General features: G+C 37.0%; 1 long non-coding RNA gene across 1 annotated transcript; it reads right to left on the bottom strand.

Moving 5' to 3' along the window:
* Positions 1–8,157: 8,157 nt before the first annotated feature.
* Positions 8,158–20,324, bottom strand: LOC125664686 (uncharacterized). The gene is made up of 4 exons (XR_008802554.1): positions 20,028–20,324; positions 16,728–16,940; positions 11,872–11,942; positions 8,158–10,061 (listed from the first exon to the last, which is right to left on the bottom strand). It is a non-coding gene; the product is annotated as an uncharacterized LOC125664686 (long non-coding RNA).
* Positions 20,325–21,954: the final 1,630 nt, after the last annotated feature.

Genomic DNA, 21,954 nt, shown 5'->3' with positions numbered 1-21,954 from the left:
CCGATATCACGGGCTCTGGGGATCGTATTTATGCATAGAAATAAACAAACTTGGTATCAAACGATAGGTATTGAATAGATCTACCTAATTATGAAAAAAGAAATATAAAATTTTACATGCAAAGATGATGAGGAAGCGTCAAAACCCGAAAATTTAAAAAAAAAGGGGGGTAGGGTTTAAAAATGACCCAGCTTCTCCTTGAAATCAGAACTTTATCTCCTCCCAATTTTAACATAAAATGTCCAAAGGATGTACCTAAACAGGAAAATAGGTGCCATTGTTCTGTCGCATCCGATACCTGAGATACAGGCACTCAAAGTGACATCGATATGAAATTTTTCGGTTTTCGTACAAATTCGGACTTTGCGGTCTTATAACTTCCGTATTTATTAATCGATCTTTACAAACTTGGTGTTGTTGGATAGGTATTACAAATATCTATCCATTGATATGTAGTTTTTTATTGTAGTATACCAAATAAAATTTTTATAGGCGGTCAAAAGTGAATTTTAAAAAAAAAAAATAGGGGTGGGTGTAAAAACGACCCAGCGTCTCCTCGAAACCTTTAAAAAATGTTATGAAACTTATTTTCAATCTATAGTACACATAATTACCTACATTTTGACACCAAGTTGGTTAAAATATCACGCGGAATAAATTTTTTACGGCCGATTTAAGTTGGTAAGGTTTGTTAAAGAAAAGTTGAAAAATGGCCCCCCACCCCCAAAATCTTAAGAATTTCAAATTTTTTTTTTAAATCATAAACGTGTTCTAGAAGCTCAAACTTACCTGCTGGTCAAAAAATTAATGTGATTGAGTCTCATTTGGCTGCTGAACTTCAAATCCCCTCAGGATCAGCTGGCCCGCTGGCTAGAGGAACTTAGCCAGTATAATATGGAAATACAGCACCGCCCAGGCCGGCGCCATATCAACGCTGATGCCCTATCCAGATTACCACACTCATCTTGTGCCTCTGGCGCCGCTTTTGCTATTCATCCCAGCGACCTGCCCTGCGGAGGTTGCCTGAAGTGCACGAAGGCTCACCAGTCATGGAACACCTTTGTGGAGGAAGTGGATGACGTGGCTCCACTCGCCCGCCCGGGTACTTGGACTTACTTCGAAGAGCCTTCGTCGGACGAGGAAATTGACTTGGCTGAGGACTCGGCTATCAACTTGGCCCAGTGCAAGCCCGGAGTCGTCCCGGAGGGCCACAGCCCTGAGATCAGTGAGGCGGCTTGGAACTATGTCTCCCGAGAAATTCTCGGGCCACCCAGCCAGATAGTGGACCTTGAGAGTGACGACACGGCATCTGGTCCGTTCAGAACCCAGGTACGGCTGCTCACCAGTCCTCAGATACCAGCTGTTGTTAGGACACTTACAGATACCGGCAGTGGTTCCCTGTCCCTCGTAGGCATGACCGCAGACGAGATGATGCAGAGCCAACAGCAGGATGCGGACTTGAAGCTCTTTGGCCAATGGCTGTCAACTGATGGAGAGCCGGCGGAGGGAGAGCTGTTCCTAGCAAGCCCGGCTTTGAAAAATTACTGGATTGACAGGGAATTTTTCATGAAGGATAAGGACCAAGTCCTTTGGAAGTTGGTGGGGGAGGGAGAGTCGAGGAGTCGGCTATTGGTAGTCCCCCGGGAATTGAGGGAGGAAGTTCTCAGGCTGTGCCACGACGTCCCTGCCTCAGGCCATCAGGGAATCAGCAGGACTAAAGCCCGCCTTAGGGAGCGCTTTTTCTGGTACGGCATGATGAGGGAAGTAGAGGGCTTTGTAAGCACTTGTGGGCCCTGCAGCAGGAACAAGCATCCCCAGCGACACGCGCGAGCAGAGATGATAAAGTATCATGCAGGAGCTCCCATGGAGAGAGTGCACTTGGACTTCCTGGGCCCACTGCCCAGGACTGACAGTGGCAACGAGTACGTGCTTGTGATGGTGGATCAATTCACTAAGTGGGTCGAGTGTGTACCACTTCCCTCCCAGACAGCTGAAGTGACCGCCTCAGCAGCAGTGAACCAGTTCTTTGCCAGGTTTGGCTGCCCGTTCCAGGTATTTACTGACCAAGGGCGCAACTTCGAGAGCAAGCTCTTTGCAGCAGTCTGTGAGCTACTGAAAATCCATAAGGCACGAACAACCCCTTACCGGCCCTCGGCCAATGGCCAAGTAGAGCGGTACAATCGGACGTTAATGGATGCTGTCAGGTGCTACATAGACAAGGCTCAGAACAGCTGGGACATACATTTGGCCCAGATAGCAGGCGCCCTGAGGTCGTCTGTGAATCGTAGCACTGGGTTTACGGCTAACAAGTTGATGTTAGGTCGGGAGACCAACACCCCGGCAGACCTGATGTATGCTCCCCCCATACGAGGCGAGGACCTAGACTTAGAGGACTATGTGGTGAACCTGGAGAAGTCCATCCAGGGCGCCCACGAGATCGCCCGAGCCCGACTTCGGACTACCGAGGAGCGCATGAAGCGTGATTACGACCTTAGGGTCAGGTTTCGAGCCTATCAGGAGGGGGATACAGTCTATGTCCTGGACACAGCCACCGTGAAGGGGAAATGCCGTAAGCTCAGCCCCTCATGGAAGGGTCCAGGGCTGGTGGTCCAGAAGCTCAGTGCCCACCTCTACCGAGTAAGGAGCAAGACGACGGTTATGCTGGTCAACCATGACCGCATGAAAAAGTGCGAGGACCGTGACTTACCTCGCTGGCTTGCCAATGCCCGGGAGAGGTACTTAGCTGAGAAGGGCCCATGTCAGGCCATAGACGAAGGGGTTCATGCCAGAACCCCTACCGGGGCTGTGTCAGAGCCCGAAGGCATCCCGAGGACACAGGACCCGGCAAGTCTCCAGGATCCAGAGGTTGCACAGGTTCCCCCGGAGGAACCAACCCCTACACCGAAGCGCAGACGGGGAAGACCGCGTAAACATCGCGCGCCATCACCGGCTCCCCCGAGGGCCCCCTCGGGGAAAACGCACTATTGCCTCTGCCGCCAGGCGGACGATGGCAAACTTATGATCCAGTGTGATAGGTGTGAGGAGTGGTTTCATGGGAAGTGTGTGGGAGTGACTCTGGAAGATGCAGAGAGGGTAGATAGTTATGTGTGCTCCCCTTGCTCCTGTAAGGGTACGGGTGGCTCACACCTTCTTCCTTCTCTTTGCATCTTCCCTCCGGTCGGTGGGGAGGAGTTCCCTAGGCCACCCCCTGGGTTCGTTACCTCCCAGTACATGACTGCGGAGATGCCTCGGGGGTGGCATGGTGCCCGCAGGGTGACCCTGGCGGTGATCCAGGAGTGGTAAGTCGCTCCTGGATGTTTTCCCCTGGTTTTGGGGGGAGGTCACAGTTTTAGTGTGAGAGCCAGGGGTGACCCTGGTCCACATGGGGGGGGGGGTGGATTTTATGGGGGGTTTCCCTTTACCACCGGGCAGGGGTGCATGGCCCAGGACAGGCTGTCCTGGTTTGCACTGGGGACTAATTCGGGGGGTTTCCCCGTCAGAAGTTTAGGGGTTGTGGGTCACAGGGTATCCCTGTTCCACACCGGGTAGGGACCTTAGAGGTCTCAGTTAAATTCTTCCGGGAGTATGCCCGGGTCCTCTCTTTGCCGGAGTTTTCCGGCGTCCTCGGATAAGTCTCTCCGAGGGGGCGTGGCGCGCCCACCTTGATTACTGGTTAGACCCATTTCTCCGTCCTTCAGAGAAAACGGGGGGGGGGGGGGGGGGAGTGTAGTATCTGGGGAGTCGTCCCCAGTACGACCTGTTTGGCAGACAGCTTCCGGAGCCCGGATGACAGTTCCCGCCAAGAGGCATCCTTATACGAAAGCTAGAGGAAGCAAGACGTATACCTAGAGACTAGTGATATAAAAGACAGAAAGGTTCGTACAGCGTAATGCATAGGTAAGTCTGTGGGTAACTCACGGGATTACTGGGTCACTAACACCCTAATTACTTTAGTACCTTTAAAAAAGAAAAACAAAATCAACCTCGTCACTCGTACATTTCTTACATGTGTTATATTTTTAGAAGTTGGAAAAAACCCATATATATTACTTTAATAAAATGATTTGATAGCCTTTTGTCTTTCAAAACTACCATTACCAGTGGTAACATGTTTTCCTTTAGATATCACATTTATTCTCTTTTCTGTTCAGTTGTTTTCCTCTGCTCTGATTACATATATTCAATACCAGCGTCTATGAAGCCGTGTTGACAAAGCGTCATGCTCGTTTATAAATAACGGTCGATAACTCGTAGACGTACGTATTGTATAAGACAAATGCCGATGTCAAAATCATCGGCATTTACCAGAAGTGCTCTGTTATTCATAGAAATCCTTATAAAAAAGAAAACACACACACACACACACACACACACACACACATACGTGCATAATGCCGAAACTCACTACACAAGACTTTACACCTGAAACTCACTACACTATGTTCTAATTATGCTAACCAGAATATAAATTCATTTTTACGTAATGTGGGACATCTGTATATTGTTCTGATACTTGAAATATAGAAAAGCCGTCTCTAAAAATATTGAATTTACACCGGATACCTACGACACGGTGTCACGTGACTCATGTGAACACACACGGGAAACTCACTACAGAGTGTTTAAACGTGATATATTACCCGAAAGTCACTACATTTAGTCTGGCGATTGATTGAGAGCACAGGAAACTCAAGCATTTCAACCATTTTCAAAAAAACAAAACAAAACCCAACAATTTTTATTTTACAGTATCCCCCTTTACAGCAAACAGGACTATTCCGGATACTAAAGTAAAGGGAGGGGGGTCTTTACTTTGGTATACGGAATAGTCCTGTTCGATATAATTTACATGTGTTTATTGAAATAAAATCCCAGTCTTTTATGCATTGTTTTACTTCAGTTTATCACAAAATATTATCCGGAAAGTTGGTACCTTTAAAAGAACTAGTTTTTTTTTTAATTTTTTTTTTTATATCAGACGATATGGCTTCTCGGCCAGTGCATGAGGTTGTGTTTAGCAATGAATATTTTCATATTTCAATGACCTTCATATCCGAAGAAGAGCCTCGGTTTGAAGTGTCACATTGTAACCTATATATTTGATCATAAGTTATATTAATTAAAGGTATTTGATGTTCTACCAAGGAGTGGATGCAAGGGTTGGAGGACGTGTACCAATCCTCAGAGGCAATGGGTCTGAATAGTCCGGCGTTATGCCTTCAGTGCGCCCATGGTTAAGCCCTGGTGGGGCATGGGATGAGACACCTGGTGTTGTAGCGTATACCCCCTTCAGTAGGTTCATCCTCCGGAAAATCTGCTTTATGCCTAGCCATTTAGTAATTACTTTCAGAGAATTTAGGATAATGGAGGATCCAGATGGATATTTACGTCCTAGGTTGAAAATTTAAAACGTTTCTATTTACCATTTTATTAATCGTCTATCATTGTATGAAAGTCCTTTTAAATTGAGATTAAACTATTTTTTTTTATGTGTTTGGTATAAAAGTAAGGAAAAACTCCAATTTTTTTCCCCGACATAAATTTTGAAAAAGGTTCATTTATCATTCGACAATATAGAGCCTTTCATCGAATCACGAATACTGGTTCAATATCCGTTTTTAACATTTTCTATGTCACAGTATAAGTTGGATTTTATAATATGTCCTGTGTTACACAATAATATCAAATAAAAATAAGGTCTGATGAAAAGACGAAGAGTGGATATTGAAAATGTACATATACAGTAAATGTATTCGTCTGCTCATGCATTGTGTCCTTGTACAGACTACAAGAATAGCTTTCCCCCCAAGCTATTTACCCCCCCCCTCCCCGAAATTCTGGCTATAAAGCAACCCTACCACATCCACCGGAAACCTGGCTAACTATCAGTATTACCCCTAAATAAATTTGGCTATATAGCAAAATGCATCTTATTAAAAAATGATCCTTCATAAGCGCAATGAGCATTCAATTCAGTAGTTGAACGACTGCCAAAAGAATTTACCCCTTTAATCAATATATCAAAGATATTAATGAAATTGCAACCAACCACGTATGTGTATTGTAGGGAAGTTTCACTACTAGGGTTAGGGGATATAGCCACCCCTCAAAGGGGGTGACTCACTAAATGCCATAGCCAGTCTTCCGATGGAAATCCAGACCAATCACGAAGGAGGGAGGCTCACTATTGATAAGTGTGGGGTGGGGGTGGGTGTGGGGGGTCTAACTATATTGCCAGACTCCTCCGGGGGAGGGGGGCTTACTATATATAGCCAATTTTCCGGGGGGAGTCTCATTATATAATACCGGTAATTAATATTAAGCAGATCTAAACAAGGTGTTCAGTCTATGAATCACCAAATCAACGTAAACTCAAATAATTCAAGACATCTTTAAGCATTTGAAAATATCAATTCATTTGATGCGCGCAACAATTCAATTGAAGATCTCTTCAAATAATTAATAATATCTACTATTCTAATTTCTAGCGCGCATTGATTAAATTGTTTATATTGCTCTGATACTTAAAATATAGAAAATCCGTCTTTAACAAAATTGAATTTTCACCTGATACCTACGACACGATGTCACATGTGAACACACACCGGAAACTCACTACAGAGTGTATAAACTTGATATATTACATGAAAGTCACTACATTTAGTCTGGCGGTTGATTGAAGGAATTAAAAGGGAACTCAAGTGTTTCAACCACTTCTCAAAAAACAACTTTTTGGGGAATTTATATAAATATCAGAGAGCGAGAGAGAGAGAGAGAGAGAGAGAGAGAGAGAGAGAGAGAGGCTGTCTAGTGTTTTGTCAGTTGAACTAAAATATGCTCTTCTGTAACAGAAATTAATGTTAAAAAGATTTGAAAAAGGTTTTCAGTCTAAGAAGCTAAATTCAAGATAAGTTTAATTATTTGAAGATATCATCAATTCATTTGATGCTTGCAACAATTCAATGAAACATGTTCAGATAATTACTAAAATCTACAATTCTGAATTATTGCGCGCATTGATTGAATTCTTTATAGCATTGAATACTTTGATGAGTTGATTAGGCTATAGTTGAATTATTGTTCTCTTCAAATGAATTACTGATATCAACAATTAAATTGATGCCCTCCACAATTTAATTAAAAAAAGCTTTAATTCAATTACTGCGCGCTTCAATTCAATTACTGTGTTGTAATAATTTAATTATTGCTCTCTTCAATTGAATTGATATTTATTCAATTGATGCATGCAATACTTCTTCTAGATACAACAACTATCTAATTAGATCTGTCTTGAATTCATTATATTAATTGAAGTGTTTCCCTCTATATAAGAGTTGATGTGCTCATTAATTTCTTGTACAAAACTCGTAAATAATTAAAATATTTTCAATTGAATTAAAGAGATTATTAAATCAATTATACGGAGCTCAAAATCACATGCCGCGCTGAAGTATTGCAGTCATCAGTTAAATAAATGCGCGCAGCAAACCCATTATTGCTCTCATACATTGAATTGATGGGCAGCGCGCATTATTTAATATATGGGCGCAATAATTGATGTGAACACCTAATCAATTGATGAGAACAATGATTGATTTGATGTGCACGTCAATTGATTATTACGGGTAATAATTGAACTGATCTTTTTATCTGAGTTTTTGTTAATTTGGCGCTCCTTATCAGTCACACTTGTAATATAACCAATGTTGCATTCAAAGGCGTCTGTATCCTGGATGTCCTTTATGTCGAAATACGACCCCAAAGGCCATTTAAAGGTGACCATAAAGGAAATATTCCTGGTTATATGACAGTGTACTACAGTGCTTTAAAGATCTTTTTTTTTATATATCTGAATACAGACACTGCTCAAGTCACAGGAAGAACTTGTACCAAGGACTTTTAAAAATACTGTGTGTCCCTGCATCCATCATGAATCTGATCGTTCAGGATTTTTCTTTCGTACTACTCTTTCAGCAATCTATCAAGAGATACTGAATTCATAAGACTCTATTAAATTGTCTTGATTTTTCATTAGTATTTGAGAAGACACTGAGTAAAAATACTCCTAATCCAATTTGTCACTTGCAAAGTCCAAACCTAATGAAAACTACACCAATTTTAAGACCTCTTTAAAGCAAAGTACAATCAACTGCAAAATATAGGTGTACATATTTATTTCATAAGCATACAAAGCTGATCAATTTAGCTCAAAACACCTCATATGATGTAAATAAAGCTACTCTTTAGTCTTAAAACAGCAGACACTTAATGTTCATTCATATTTGAAATTTGAGTTAGCTATCAAACTTGAAATATCTATTGAATATAAATGAAAACAAGTTACAAGTAAGAGCGTGGTACTATCAATTACATTATAAGTACATTAGTGTTAAACTGCAATTAGTTTTAGTTAAATACTGTTATATTATCTTAGTATATTCATTCAGTCTTTCAATCGCACATGAATATAAGGCCTTGGAATACCATTAAACTTTTTGTTCAATTCAAGATATAGATGGAGAATTATTTCATGTGTACTGCTGTTGATTATATATTTATCAATTTTGAATGAACCAATGTATGGTGTACAATGAATGACAAATGCTGATAATACATCTTGTATATAAAACTAGTATCAAAACCATTTACAAGAAAGATTTAAGAAACATATATGCCCTCCATATTACAATATTGAAAATGATCATTTAGAATGTCTGTAGCAAAAGTTACAATGTATCTATTAGTCAGAGGCAACCATTATATGTGATCTCTAAAGGTACTGAGCAGATATTTTCAAATAACCAGTTATTTGAGTCCTGACCTTTGACCTTGAGAGTTTAAAACCAATGGGAGCCATCTATTCTTTAGGCGGCACCAGACTACCAAGTTTGATGTTTGTCAAACAAGGGTTCTCAAGATACTGAATGGACAAAATCTGATGTCCAGAGTAGTTTGACCATTGACCTTAAAATGAATACTAGATATCTACACTTATGATGTGTCAGTGTACCAAGTTTGATGTCTGTCAAGAAACGCAAACTCAAGATATTGTGTAGACAATACCTATGTCCGTAGTATTTTGACCATTGACCTTGTGACTTCAAAATCAAATGGAGTCATCTACTCCTTAGGTAGAACCAGTGTACCTGATTTGATATCTGTCAAGCAAAGAGTCCTCAATATATTGAGCAGACAATATCTTGTCATGTCCAGTTTGACCCTTGACCTTGTGACCTCAAAATCCATGGGGTATCTAATTCTTAAGGAAAATTAGTGAACCAAGTTTGATGTCTGTCAAGCGAATGGTTCTCAAATATTGAACAGACGGTATCTTACTATGTCCAATTTTACCTTCAACCTTGGGATCTGGAAATCAGTAGGGGTCATCTACTCTCTAGGGGCAACCGCTGTACCAAGTTTAGTAACTGTCAGGTAAAGGGTTGGTTCTTTAAATATTCAGTGGACAATATTTTATTATGTACAGTTTGACCTTTGTCCTTGTGACTTCAAAATGAATATGAGACATTATGGGACATATACTTCTTAAAGGAAACCATCTACTTCTTAAAAGAAACCAGTATACCGAGTTTGATGTCTGTCAGGAAAGCGTTCTCAAGATATTGAACAGACAATATCTTACTGTGTCCAGTTTGACCCTTGACCCTGTGACCTGTAAATTAATATGGTTCATTCACTATCTAGGGGCAATCATTGTACCAAGTTTGGAAACAGTCAAGCAAAAGAATTCATTAGATATTGAGTAGACAAGATTTGCTCTACAGACCGAATTAGTCATGTAAAACAATATATACGTCCCCTCTCTTTCAAATGGAGGGGGCATAAAAATTGGATTAACTCTTTGTAACACCTCTGCCAGGAAGTAATATTTTTAACAGCAAACTTTCCACAACACCATGTTAAACTGGACAGCGATTTCTCCTTCCAAATGGATTTTAGACAGTCAACCTGAGCCAGAGTTTTTGCTAGTTTGATGAAAGTCTCAAATTGTCTTTACAAAGCTGCCTTTTCTGCAGTGGTCCAAGTGTGGCACTGAACATTGGCTGTAATAAAGAATGGACAGTACATATCACTTGTAACAGTTGTACAACAGTTTCTTGAAAGATTGTCCAACTCATTTTCTCCATCATTTACCATAACTTAAAGTAAATGATTTCAAATCAATAATATATTTTTTAAATGTTCTATCCTAAACCTTTATTAAACTACCAATAGATATTTAATATAAAATAAGAATATTGATAAAACTGATGTATGCTCCCCAAAATACATCTCACCTGAATGAACTATTTCAAATAACAAATGATTCACACAATGCTCAATAAATGTTGATACATTGTTGGAATGAAGGTTTCTTTATCATATATAAGGTATATGTTGAGTGATGTTGACCTTTACAAAATGACCTTGAGTGACCTTTGTCTGAAAGCCATTTGCCTATTACCTATCTGCACGATTTATGATCCATACTTGTTTAAAAACTAATGAAATAAGGCACTTTTCCTTATATATAAGGTGTATATTCTGAGTGAGCCTGACCTTCCCAAAATGACATTGGTCCAAAAGCCTGGTCATGAGTAAACTTTGAGTAGAGTAACAGAAAAATATGACTGTCCAAAATCCCAGCATTTAATTGATGCAGCCTAAAGAACATTTGACTTTTGAGTCATGTGACCATGACCCTCTACAAATAACCTGGGCATAAGGTTTATGACATACTTCTTGGCTATAAGCAGCCTCTGTGTCAAGTATGACTTCTCCATGCACCTCTAACTTAGAATATTAACATTTCTAAGACTTCATAATCTGAAACTCCTAAACTGTGCCCCTAAACTTGTCTGAATGACTTGTGTTCAGGGTCATGACATTTCTTTGATCATATTTTAATTAATCTTGTATAATTTTCTAAAGTTATTTCATAATAAAATTACATTATAGAGAAGAATTTTGCATTGCACACCCAGAAACCTTGACCTAGCTTGTCCAAATGATTATCATCTGATGCTGGTTGTTGCACATTCTTTGAACACAAGCAACCTCTGCACCTAGTATATTATTCTCCTGTTTATCTCATCTTGCAATTTATGGCAAGGACAAACAAGATGTGTTTGTGAAACACAAATGCCCCCGATAATGGCCAATTCTGAAGATGGCCAAGGTCAAAAGGACAAATATCTTGGTACCAGTAGAAAGATCTTGTCACAAGAAATGCTCATGTACAATATGAAAGCTCTAATATTTACCATTTAGAAGTTATGACCAATGTCAATTTTTTCTCAAAAAGTAGGTCAAATGTCAAGGTCAAAAGGTTTAGTACCCACGGAAAGGTCTTGTCATAAGGAATACTCATGTGAAATATCAAAGCTCTAGCTCTTACTGTTCAAAGGTTATTAGCAAGGTTAAAGTTTCAGACAGAATGACAGACAGGACAAAAACAATATCCCCCCCCCCCCCCCCCGATCTTTGATCTAGGGGGCATAAAAATATCTGTAATCTTGTCCAAATGACCCTCTGCTAAGGTCAGGACATACCCTTAAGTTAAAGCAAACAAGGCTCAAAATTTTTCTAATTTCAAAGAAACAACAAAATGATCTAAATTAAGTAAACTTTGTCCAATCATTATGAAAACCCTAGGTGCAGATTTTTATATGTCTTTATGATTTGAGAGAGTGTACACATTTTAAGAAAATTCCATTAGCTAGTCTCCTAAAATGAGTACAGCCAAAATTATGCCTACAGACAAATCGACAGACAGACAGACCAACAGACAGACATGGCGATTCTAATATACCCTCCTAAACTTCATTTGCTTGGGAATAACAAAATATAATACAAATTATGACATACAAATACCTCGCTTTTTTCTTCCCGACTTCCTAGATGAGCTAGGGTACCTCAGTATCTGCATTCCCTCTGAATATAGTCTACAACATTGAAGAGATAAAGCTTTAAAATTTTTGTACTGCTGTAAGTTACTATTAACAAAATGTAAATGAACTTTAAATATGTAATATACATATTGCGTTTTCCAAACACATAAACAAGTTACTGCCACCCTGTGTATGTGGGGACTCAGGCAAGTGTTGATGTCTCTATTTGAGTGAAATCCAATAACAAGAATATTAGTAATTACTTCCCCAAACTGCACCTTACCAATGAAGTTGAACTACTTCATGTAACAAATGACTTGCACAATGATATATAACTTTTGAAATAAAGGTTGACTTTTTTATATAAGGTACATGTTGACTGACCTTGATCTTTCCAAAATGATCTGTCATTTGAAAATTATTAAGTTGCCTATTTAACTTATCTGTGTAATATATGGTCAATACCTGTTCAAAAACTTTTTCCTTGTTAAATATAACCTTATTTTATTACCTAACATTTTGTCTTCACGCCGCACAACACAGTACACGTTAACATTATTTCACATTAGGAAATACTGGTCCAATCATTTTAAATATTGAATGTTTTTAAATCTTTTTTTTTTTTAAATGCATTCATTATTTCTAAGTTACATTTTAATTTCTGAGGTGCAGGGTGGTGAGTAGGATTGTTATTTTTGAAATCATCACAATTAAATCATATCAAGATTGTGAAATTAAATTCAACATGCTTTAAACCAAATTTCAATGTGTTGATTGAGAGACAAAAGATTTTTGAAATCCAAATATAAACTTTGAATATTTTAGAAAGAGATAACAATGTTAAAAAGTTCTTGGATATCAACATGGTTGGTTACTACAGGCTTCTCAAAAGAATTGATCACTTTGTATTGACATTGAAACTCACTTAACAGTTTAAGTGTGTGAAAAATCTGTATTGACAATGAAACTCACTACATGTGTGTGATAAATCTGTATTGACATTGAAACTCACTACATGTGTGTGATAAATCTGTATTGACATTGAAACTCACTACATGTGTGTGATAAATCTGTATTAACATTGAAACTCAATATATGTGTGTGATAAATCTGTATTGACATTGAAACTCAATATATGTGTGTGATAAATATGTATTGACATTGAAACTCACATGTGTGTGATAAATCTGTATTGACATTGAAACTCACTACATGTGTGTGGTAAATCTGTACTGGCATTGAAACTCACTACATGTGTATTGATCTGTACTGACATTGAAACTCACTACATGTGTGTGATGTGTACTGGCATTTAAACTCACTACACGCATGTGATAAATGCGTTACCTGGCACTGAAACTCATTACATGTGTGCAAATGTGTACTGGCACTGAAACTCACTGCATGTGTGTGATAAATATATATTGACATAAAACTCACTGCATGTATCAGATGTGTTCTAACATTGAAACTTGCTACATGTGTGATAAATGCATATGTATATTGGCATGATATCACGTGTGCATTGCATGTGTGTGATAAATGGAATCCTTCATTCGTATGAATGGGAGATAGGGAAATTCCACCGAGGGGACAAGATTTGCAGTCTAGGACGAGGCTTTGCTGAGTCTTAAGCAGCGAATCTTGTTCCAGAGGTGGAATTTCCCTATCCCACATGAGCAAATAATAAAGTGTTATTTTTCTCACATTTTATCAGTTCAGTACTTTAATTCAAGAGCTTTGAGAAAATTCAAAATTATTGAATTAATCCTTCTTTGAATATATGCAAAAATTAATTACACAGTATGAAGATCTCAGCATACCTGAAAATGGTTTACAATATAAGTGTAAAGTACAAAACCCAAGGTTGTCCATAAAAAAGCTATACATAATATATATCAAATTGAAATTTGAAGAAAACAATACAAACTATTTTTCTTTATCGTGTAATGTAAATCAGAAAATATACGACATACATATGTACATCACAAGCAAAGATATGTCTTAGCAGTGTAAGACAGAAAAATCTTGTATGGCTGTCTCACATGGGTTGAGTTGGTCTCACACTAGTGATTATGTGAGAAAGATGTATATTGCCTTATACTGGCATGAGACTCACTATTAATATATAATCAATTGAAATAGAGTCTGTATATTGATGAAGCAAACTAAAGGCCAATTTCATTTGTCCAAAACTGGTGTACACTGCATTGCATACGTTATAAAACTGGTGTAAAACAACGCATTGAAAAATAAAATAAACTGTCGAAAACAAAAATATGGCAGAACATGTTATTTTCATTCTTGCCACTTTTATAATATATTCAAATCATCCAAATCCTTGACATAATTCACAAAGATCCCATAAAAGCATGAACATGATACATGTATGCATGCAAACTATATAAACGGTGAAGCTGTTATGCATGAATTCTCATATTTTCAGTTGATGTTAATCACCTCATATACCCTGACAAACTAGACAGTGATTCCTTATATTTATGTTCCCAGAACTTAGGGTATACTTTGTTCTCAATAACTATACAAGAGATCCTTTATATGCAATCTTTTTAAGATGATTGTACGTACATGTATATCATTTGGATGTGCAGAAAGATAGTATTTTAGTCTGAATGGGCATGCATTGGATTTTGGTACACTAACTTGGGAATCAGTCTAAATTTTTTGTTGTTCTTTGAGATTGTTTAATATTCATATTGTAGGCATTTATTAATTAAGACTTGTAATTTTTAAGATTTTTATTTTTAAGATATTTTTAAGATATTTATTAACTGATCTGCATGTTCAAAATGACCAATCTGCACATGCATGCAAAATTTCATTTTGATTGGATTTAATACTAAAATGTCTGTAACTTTCTTATGAATAAAGTGAATGAGTTGATATCACAGCATAGTAGATAGTATGTGTATCTATAGATTGGTGTAATACAAAAATGCCAACACTCAGTATATGCATATCCTGTCTTTTAAAGGTTCTATATTTTTTCTATATTTCAAGGACCATAATGTTTATGTTTTTCATTAAATTCTTCTGAAGTTGAGGATTTTAGTATGTCTTGGCACTTACAAATTGGTATGGTTAAAATTACTAGCCAGCATGTGCATGCACAATTGTGCTAAATTTTGATTAGACAATTTCAAAATCTCCACAGCTTTCTTATATATGATGCAAACATGAAATTCAAACTAATTATGCTAATCATATGTACATGATACAAATACCTGTTGGATGACATCAACAGAATTACAGATTGACATATGCACATAACGTGCATTGCTTTCTTTCATTTTTTGGTACTGAAATGACCACAACTTTCTTATTAAAGGGTAATTAAATTAAAATTATTTTTGGCTGTTGATTTACAATATGAATACCTACACATGCACACGTCAAGCATTTCATTCTGATTAGTTGCATACGTAATATTTAGATAACTGGTAAATCTCTTATGAATGAGAAAAATGGAATTATATTGACATATTCCAGGTACATACTACAAAAACTTAGAACGTAAGATTATGATTAGTTGTGCAGAAGCACAATGACATAATTTCTTAAATGGGGGGATGTTTGCTTAAACTACTCTCACACATCCTAACTGAAGAGCAACTTGAACTGACCAATGCAAGTCTGTCTTCCATTCTGAGTGATTGATGAAAAGTTCCTGTGGTTTTAAAAACGATAGAAAATGCATTGTTCCTTCAAATATATTGTTGGTGCGAACAGATATTCTAAGTATTTTTACAAACTATGGTCTTTCTCTGATCGATTGAGAGGGGTCGTAAAATCTTATGTCAGTAAAATAAAGGAGACATAATAGAAATTTGAAGGAGTGATTATTGGGATACCAGATCCCCCCCCCCCCCCCCCCCCCCCCCCCCCCCCCCCGTGTAAATATAGAAGAGAGAGGGTTAATTTGTGATGAGCCACTGTGATGAAATCTCCAAATGTTTTAGATATACATATACAACAATATAAGATAAACAACTTTGTATTCAATATTTGTATTCACCTGAGGATGGATGTTAAAATCCAGAAAGCACTAGCGATTTGAATATATTTTGGAACTGTATATTTTCCTGCTTTTTTAATTAATTATTTTGACTGTGTGATATCAACTCTTTCTATTTGGATTATATATATATATATATATATATATATATATATATATATATAAATTGATGATCAGATGGAGTTCAATCACATAACATTTATTTCTCTACAGGCTGTTTCGTAAGGGGATGGTTTCCCCTCACTCGTTGGGAGAAAAATGACATCTAACGAAAAACATCCGCATGGCTGAGAATATGTTACACAGAAACATACTGGATAGTTGCTAAGCATGATTACACACAGGATTGAGTAAATAGAAATATATATATAGATAGAGAGAGAGAGAGAGAGAGAGAGAGAGAGAGAGAGAATTAAATACACACTAACAGTCTTAAGGTTCAAGCCACATAATGCTGTAAATTGTAGGTGGAGGACCTCTGGATAGTGAGTACATGCTGCATAGATGTTCCCTATCACCCCCACCAATGATACATTGCCTGATAATTCATTTAAAAATGTTTAAGGAAAGAAATTCCAATCTTGTTTTTGATATTGCACTTTCTTCTCATTTATTTTGATAAAAGGGGTGCTTAGTTTATTAAATTCCTGAAAAAAAGCAATCGATTGAAAAATGCTGGTTAAATTTCGAATTGGAGCCTAGTAGGAAAAGAATACAGTACCTAAAATTTCTTGTGGTTAAAAAGTTAATTTCGATCTCATGGCGACATGGATGATTATTTATATGAATAATTTGTCACATACTTGACTCCAAGGAGGTTAGGTTCTTCATAATGATATCCCAGCTAGTTCCTCTCTTCTTTCTATGTCTCTACTGGCATTTTGAGACACATAGTTTTTGGGTGGTTTTCCACTCCTATTACAAGCTTCCTTAAACAGCACCTGGGTAGCCACTTTCAGAATCATTTACATGGTTCCCTGCATGTTTCATCTGTATCTCATAATCTGTTGCGTCAACTATGAAAAAGAAACTTGACATTAAAATCAAATGCAAATAATCTAATGAAACATTAGCTTGCATATACACATGTATTTATTTTATTTTTCAATCTAACATTGCATGGTGACACATATGATTAACATATATAACATGAAAATATTTCCTAAACATGGATTATTAAAGTACAAATACATGTATGCATATTTAAGAAATAAGTTTAATTTTTTAAAGTATTTAAGGGCATGAACTGCTGGGTACCTGTAAAGTGCGAAACGAAATCGAAACGAAACGAAACGAAATCCGCCGAAACGAAACGAAATCTACCGAACGAAACAGATTGTATAACCGATCTCTTTTAATTATAATAATTAAAAATGGTATCTTAGGCCCCTGTGAAAGTTACCACATTATACTTGTTTCCGCTGAAATTATATATTTTACATGTACATAAAAGTGATGATGAATTTACTGACCCCAAACACTGGATTTCCACTAAAATCTATCGTCTTGCATAAAAAGACACGAAGTTCGGTGTTAATGTGAACCTGTCTTATTGTCTGTGATGTATATACTATCTATAAGAAATTCATTAATTTTTGGTAATACACCTCTTGGATTTAGACCAAAAATAATAATTGTAAACATGTATGATATGTAGGAGCGAATTATCTCAAGAGAGGGGGCGAGTTGTCCCGAAGAGGGGGCGAGTTGTTTTGAGGGCGGGTTGTCTTAGGGGCGAGTTGTCCCGATGAGGGGGTGAGTTATCTTGAGGGCGAGTTGTCTTGGGGGCGAGTTGTCCTGATACCTAGAATTCATATACACACTATGGCAAAAATATTACATTGTTAATATTATTAAAATATCATACATACATGTATATCATACTATTTTACCACTACCCCTACAACAGACATGGGCAATACTCATTATACTGCACAGGTATTTTAATCAATAAATATATATAGATAAATAAAAGGGAAAAACTCTATCTCTATAAATAGATGATAAATACACTATCTATCTATCTATATGCATCCCCCCTCCCATTTTTCTATTTGTATCCATTTACTGATTAACAGCTGATTAAAAATTCAGATACCTGTTAATACTAGTAAACAGACAGACAGACAATGGTAATACATGTATATGCAGCACTGACTGATGTCTATAAACAATGATATCCTCATTTTATACTTACTAATACATAACTTTAAACACAGCACTAAGAAAATAACCTGACCCCTTTTTTTTCTTCTTCAGTCGGTCTACGGCATGAGAAAAATAATCTCCAAGTGCTGACAAATTCAAAAACTTCTGAATTTTTAACAATACTATTTTACATTTGTAAATGGTGCAAAATACAGATAATATTTTGAAACATAGGCTACACAAAATTGATTTACATAACTTCATTTATTCGAGAGTGTGAAATAACAAGAGTGTGAAGATTAAAACACTGTTACGTAATCGTTAGAGATGTCTATGAAACTCACGATAACATGTACCCAGTTCGAATCTCGTAATGGATTTTTTTTTTTTTCTATTTTATTTTTAGAAATACATATAAATAGTATCTGATTTCTTACAATTGAATAAGTAAAAAAATAAACAAAGATAAAAAATGTCATTTCTGCAACTTTATATGAAATTTACAAAAAGCCATGGGGATCTTCCCCACTCGATTGAACAGTCTGTACATGTTCTGGTGCCGGTGTAGCTGTGATCGCTGTCGCTAGTGTTCAGGGTCGCTCTAAAAATAGCGGTAGCCCTTGACCGAAACCCCTTTATTTTTTTTAATTTAAGTTACACCGATTTGGCAACACTCTGAGAGAGAGAGAGAGAGAGAGAGAGAGAGAGAGAGAGAGAGAGAGAGAGAGAGAGAAATCCGGATCTGCTCTTGCCCTTTCATAAATTCAGTGAACTAGATTGGAGTTTCCATTTACTTAAAAAGTATATCTTCTTAACAGGACAAACATTGATAATTTAACATGAATTTGGTCTGGTATGAAAACACTGGATCTAGCTGCATGCACAAATGGGGATGGGGTTGGAGAGAAGAAAGGGGGGGGGGACTTCATTTTGGGACAAATTACTTTATTTTTCATTCTATTCATATTGATGAGAGACACTTGAACCGCACATACTTTAAATGTCCTTGTCCCATTTGATTTCAACACCCTTTATTTGGAAATTTCTTTCAACGCCTATAAATCAACATATTATATAAAGTTGTTTATAGCCATGACGTAAAGTCAACCATCAGATAAATTCACCCAAAATCTTTGCAACTGGTCGATGTTGGAATAAAATGAAATCTAAACAATTTCTTAAAATAAGGTAAACAATATTTTCCCCAAGAACTTGTTTAACCGCGCTTGACCACACCTTCCTTATTAAGGGGAAAGAGGCTGGAGCTATCCACCGGTTACCAGTTAATAATATCCAAAAATAGTGGTAATTAAGACCCAATTTTTTGGAGCTATGTACTTGTTTAATTTTCTTTGATATTGTCGCTATGAAACGGGGTTTATATCTTTGAAAATATTGAAAATATTTTGCCAAGCTAAGATAGAATATTCTAAAGAGGAAATTCCAGTTGTTTGTCAGTTTGTTATATATCAATGTTATACATTAAGATACGCATATTCATCAAAGAATGACAAATATACTGTGTATAATAATTCAATTCTCATTTAATATTTAGAGAATTGTTGCTTTTAACGATGTTCATATGTCTAAAAAAAAAACAACAACGTGTACACCGATATTGTATTGAAGAGGAAATTCTAACTATTCCTTGATTCTGTATTTGTAAAACATTTTGTCAAATCAATGATAAACCAAAATACTGAAGATAATCATGATGATATAAAACAAACACAAAAACATACAGAAAATGAAAACCATTGAACTATTTAAGCTTACACGCATATAATTGTATCTTAGTCGTGTCAAAGGTCAACTTACTTTTTCTCACCATTACTGCAGAATAACGATACATCACATACCCCAATGTATTCAAACTAAACGGACGGAAACAAAAATATCAATTTTAAATCATTAATTGACTACTTATATTCAATTAAATAAACAAAAACACTTACATTTGCATTGTCATCCACTCGACCTTGTTTCCGTAGGAAGTTTTTTTTGCGCATGCGCAAATATGGCAAGGATGCAAAGTGTGTAAGCACCCCATTATGGCTCGGTGTTGTGTGTAACAAAAGTCGTGTGTAACCCGGAAATTCACACTATACAAAATTTTGTATTTTCTGGGTAAAACACGATGAAAAATTCCGATTTCAAGGGTCTGCAAACCTACGACACACTTTTGTGTCGTAGGTTCTGAAAATGTCGTAGGTTGCTCGTGTGTAACCTTATACGTGTCGTAAGTCCCGGCATAGTGCGCGAACATACACACACACACACACACACACACACACACACACACACACACACACATTAATGATTAACATTCTCTCTCAGAAGAAATTGTATGATAATTAACGAACAATAATCATGAAAGGAATATAATTGTCAATCGAAGAATGGCCTACATGTAGCATATGTAGATGTGCGGAACGAATGTCATTTTGTCTGAAAATGCATGCATGTATTTTGTTTACAAAGTTTGGAATGCGTCTAACTTTTTTATTTTTCAATGAAATCGTTTGATATTGGTTAGCAAAGCCAAGAAAAGCAATAAAGAACAAAAGTTGTTCAGAATGATGATCTGAACAATATGCATATTTCGTTTTTACTCTGGCCCCGTTAGGGAGCTACAGTTTGGCCCCTAAAAATTTCTTCTAGAAATAACTCGAGAACGGTAAAGAATTTCTAAATACTTGTTGAACAAAAAATGTTTGAAATGTCATGACCTTTCTTACGATATCAAGCAAAAGGGGCTGACCCTTTAAATTAGGGGCCCAGAAGGGTCCAAAGGTTTATGAGAATATCTCAGAAACTATTAATATTTTGTAATAAGTCATTGAAGCGGAAATGTTCATCTAAACGAGCTTGTTCTTATCAAATTAAAAACTAGGTCATATGTTACGTAATAAGGGATTTTAAGGGCCAAAATCATAAATAATTGACGCCTCATATCTTGAAAACGACAAATATTTTGAAAAGCATTATTGAACAAAAGTTGTTCAGAATGATAATCTAAACAATATGTACATTTCGTTTTTTCCCTATGTGGCCCCGTTAGGGAGCTACAGTTTGGCCCCTAAATATTTCTTGTAGAGATAACTCGAGAATGGTAAAGAATTTCTAAATACTTGTTGAGCAAAAAATGTTTCAAATGACAAGGCCTTTCTTACGATATCAAGCAAAACGGGCTGGCCCTTTAAATTAGGGGTTCAGAAGGGTCCAAATGTTTTTGAGAATGTTAATCAAGATATTCAGGGGCAATAATTTGTTTATGGGTTTTCGGTTACTTTCGGTTAACTTATCAATGATAAAAATACTTTTAAAGACCTTGAAAATGGAAAAAAATTAATTTTGATGATGACCTTGACCTTTGACCTTGACCTCATTTTGAAGGTCAAAGGTCATCGGTCTTAATGCAAGTGGTCCCATGTCTCTATCTATATTAATATAAAAGTTATAGGCTTAGATAATGATATTGGAGACTTTCAGGGGCAATAACTATGCTTAAGGGTTTTTGTATCCCTTTGATTATTTTTTCTTTGCAAGAGGGTTTTACTGTGAATTCATTAGCGAAGGTTTCGTGTCTCTATGACTTTCTCTGTGCGAGGGTCTTTTATGGTGAAATCGTCGGTCAAGGTCTCGCCTCTCCACGACTCGCGGTCTGGTAGGAGTAGCGATAACGGGGTTTTCGACGTTAAGTCGCCGCCATTCGCAGAGCGGTCAAAGTTCAGAGTTGACATTCGTGATGCCGAGACCGGTCCAAAATTCCTTGCTGACCCATGTGATATTTCGATGCTATCTGAAGCGTGAAAGAGCGTATAAAAAGTGCCATTTTCTGGCCATTCTGGGTGACCTTGACCTTTGACCTTGATCTACTTT

Source organism: Ostrea edulis, chromosome 4 (genome assembly GCF_947568905.1).
Source record: "Ostrea edulis chromosome 4, xbOstEdul1.1, whole genome shotgun sequence".
Taxonomy (NCBI): Eukaryota; Metazoa; Mollusca; class Bivalvia; order Ostreida; family Ostreidae; genus Ostrea; species Ostrea edulis.
This window is presented reverse-complemented; position numbering and strand designations above follow the sequence as displayed.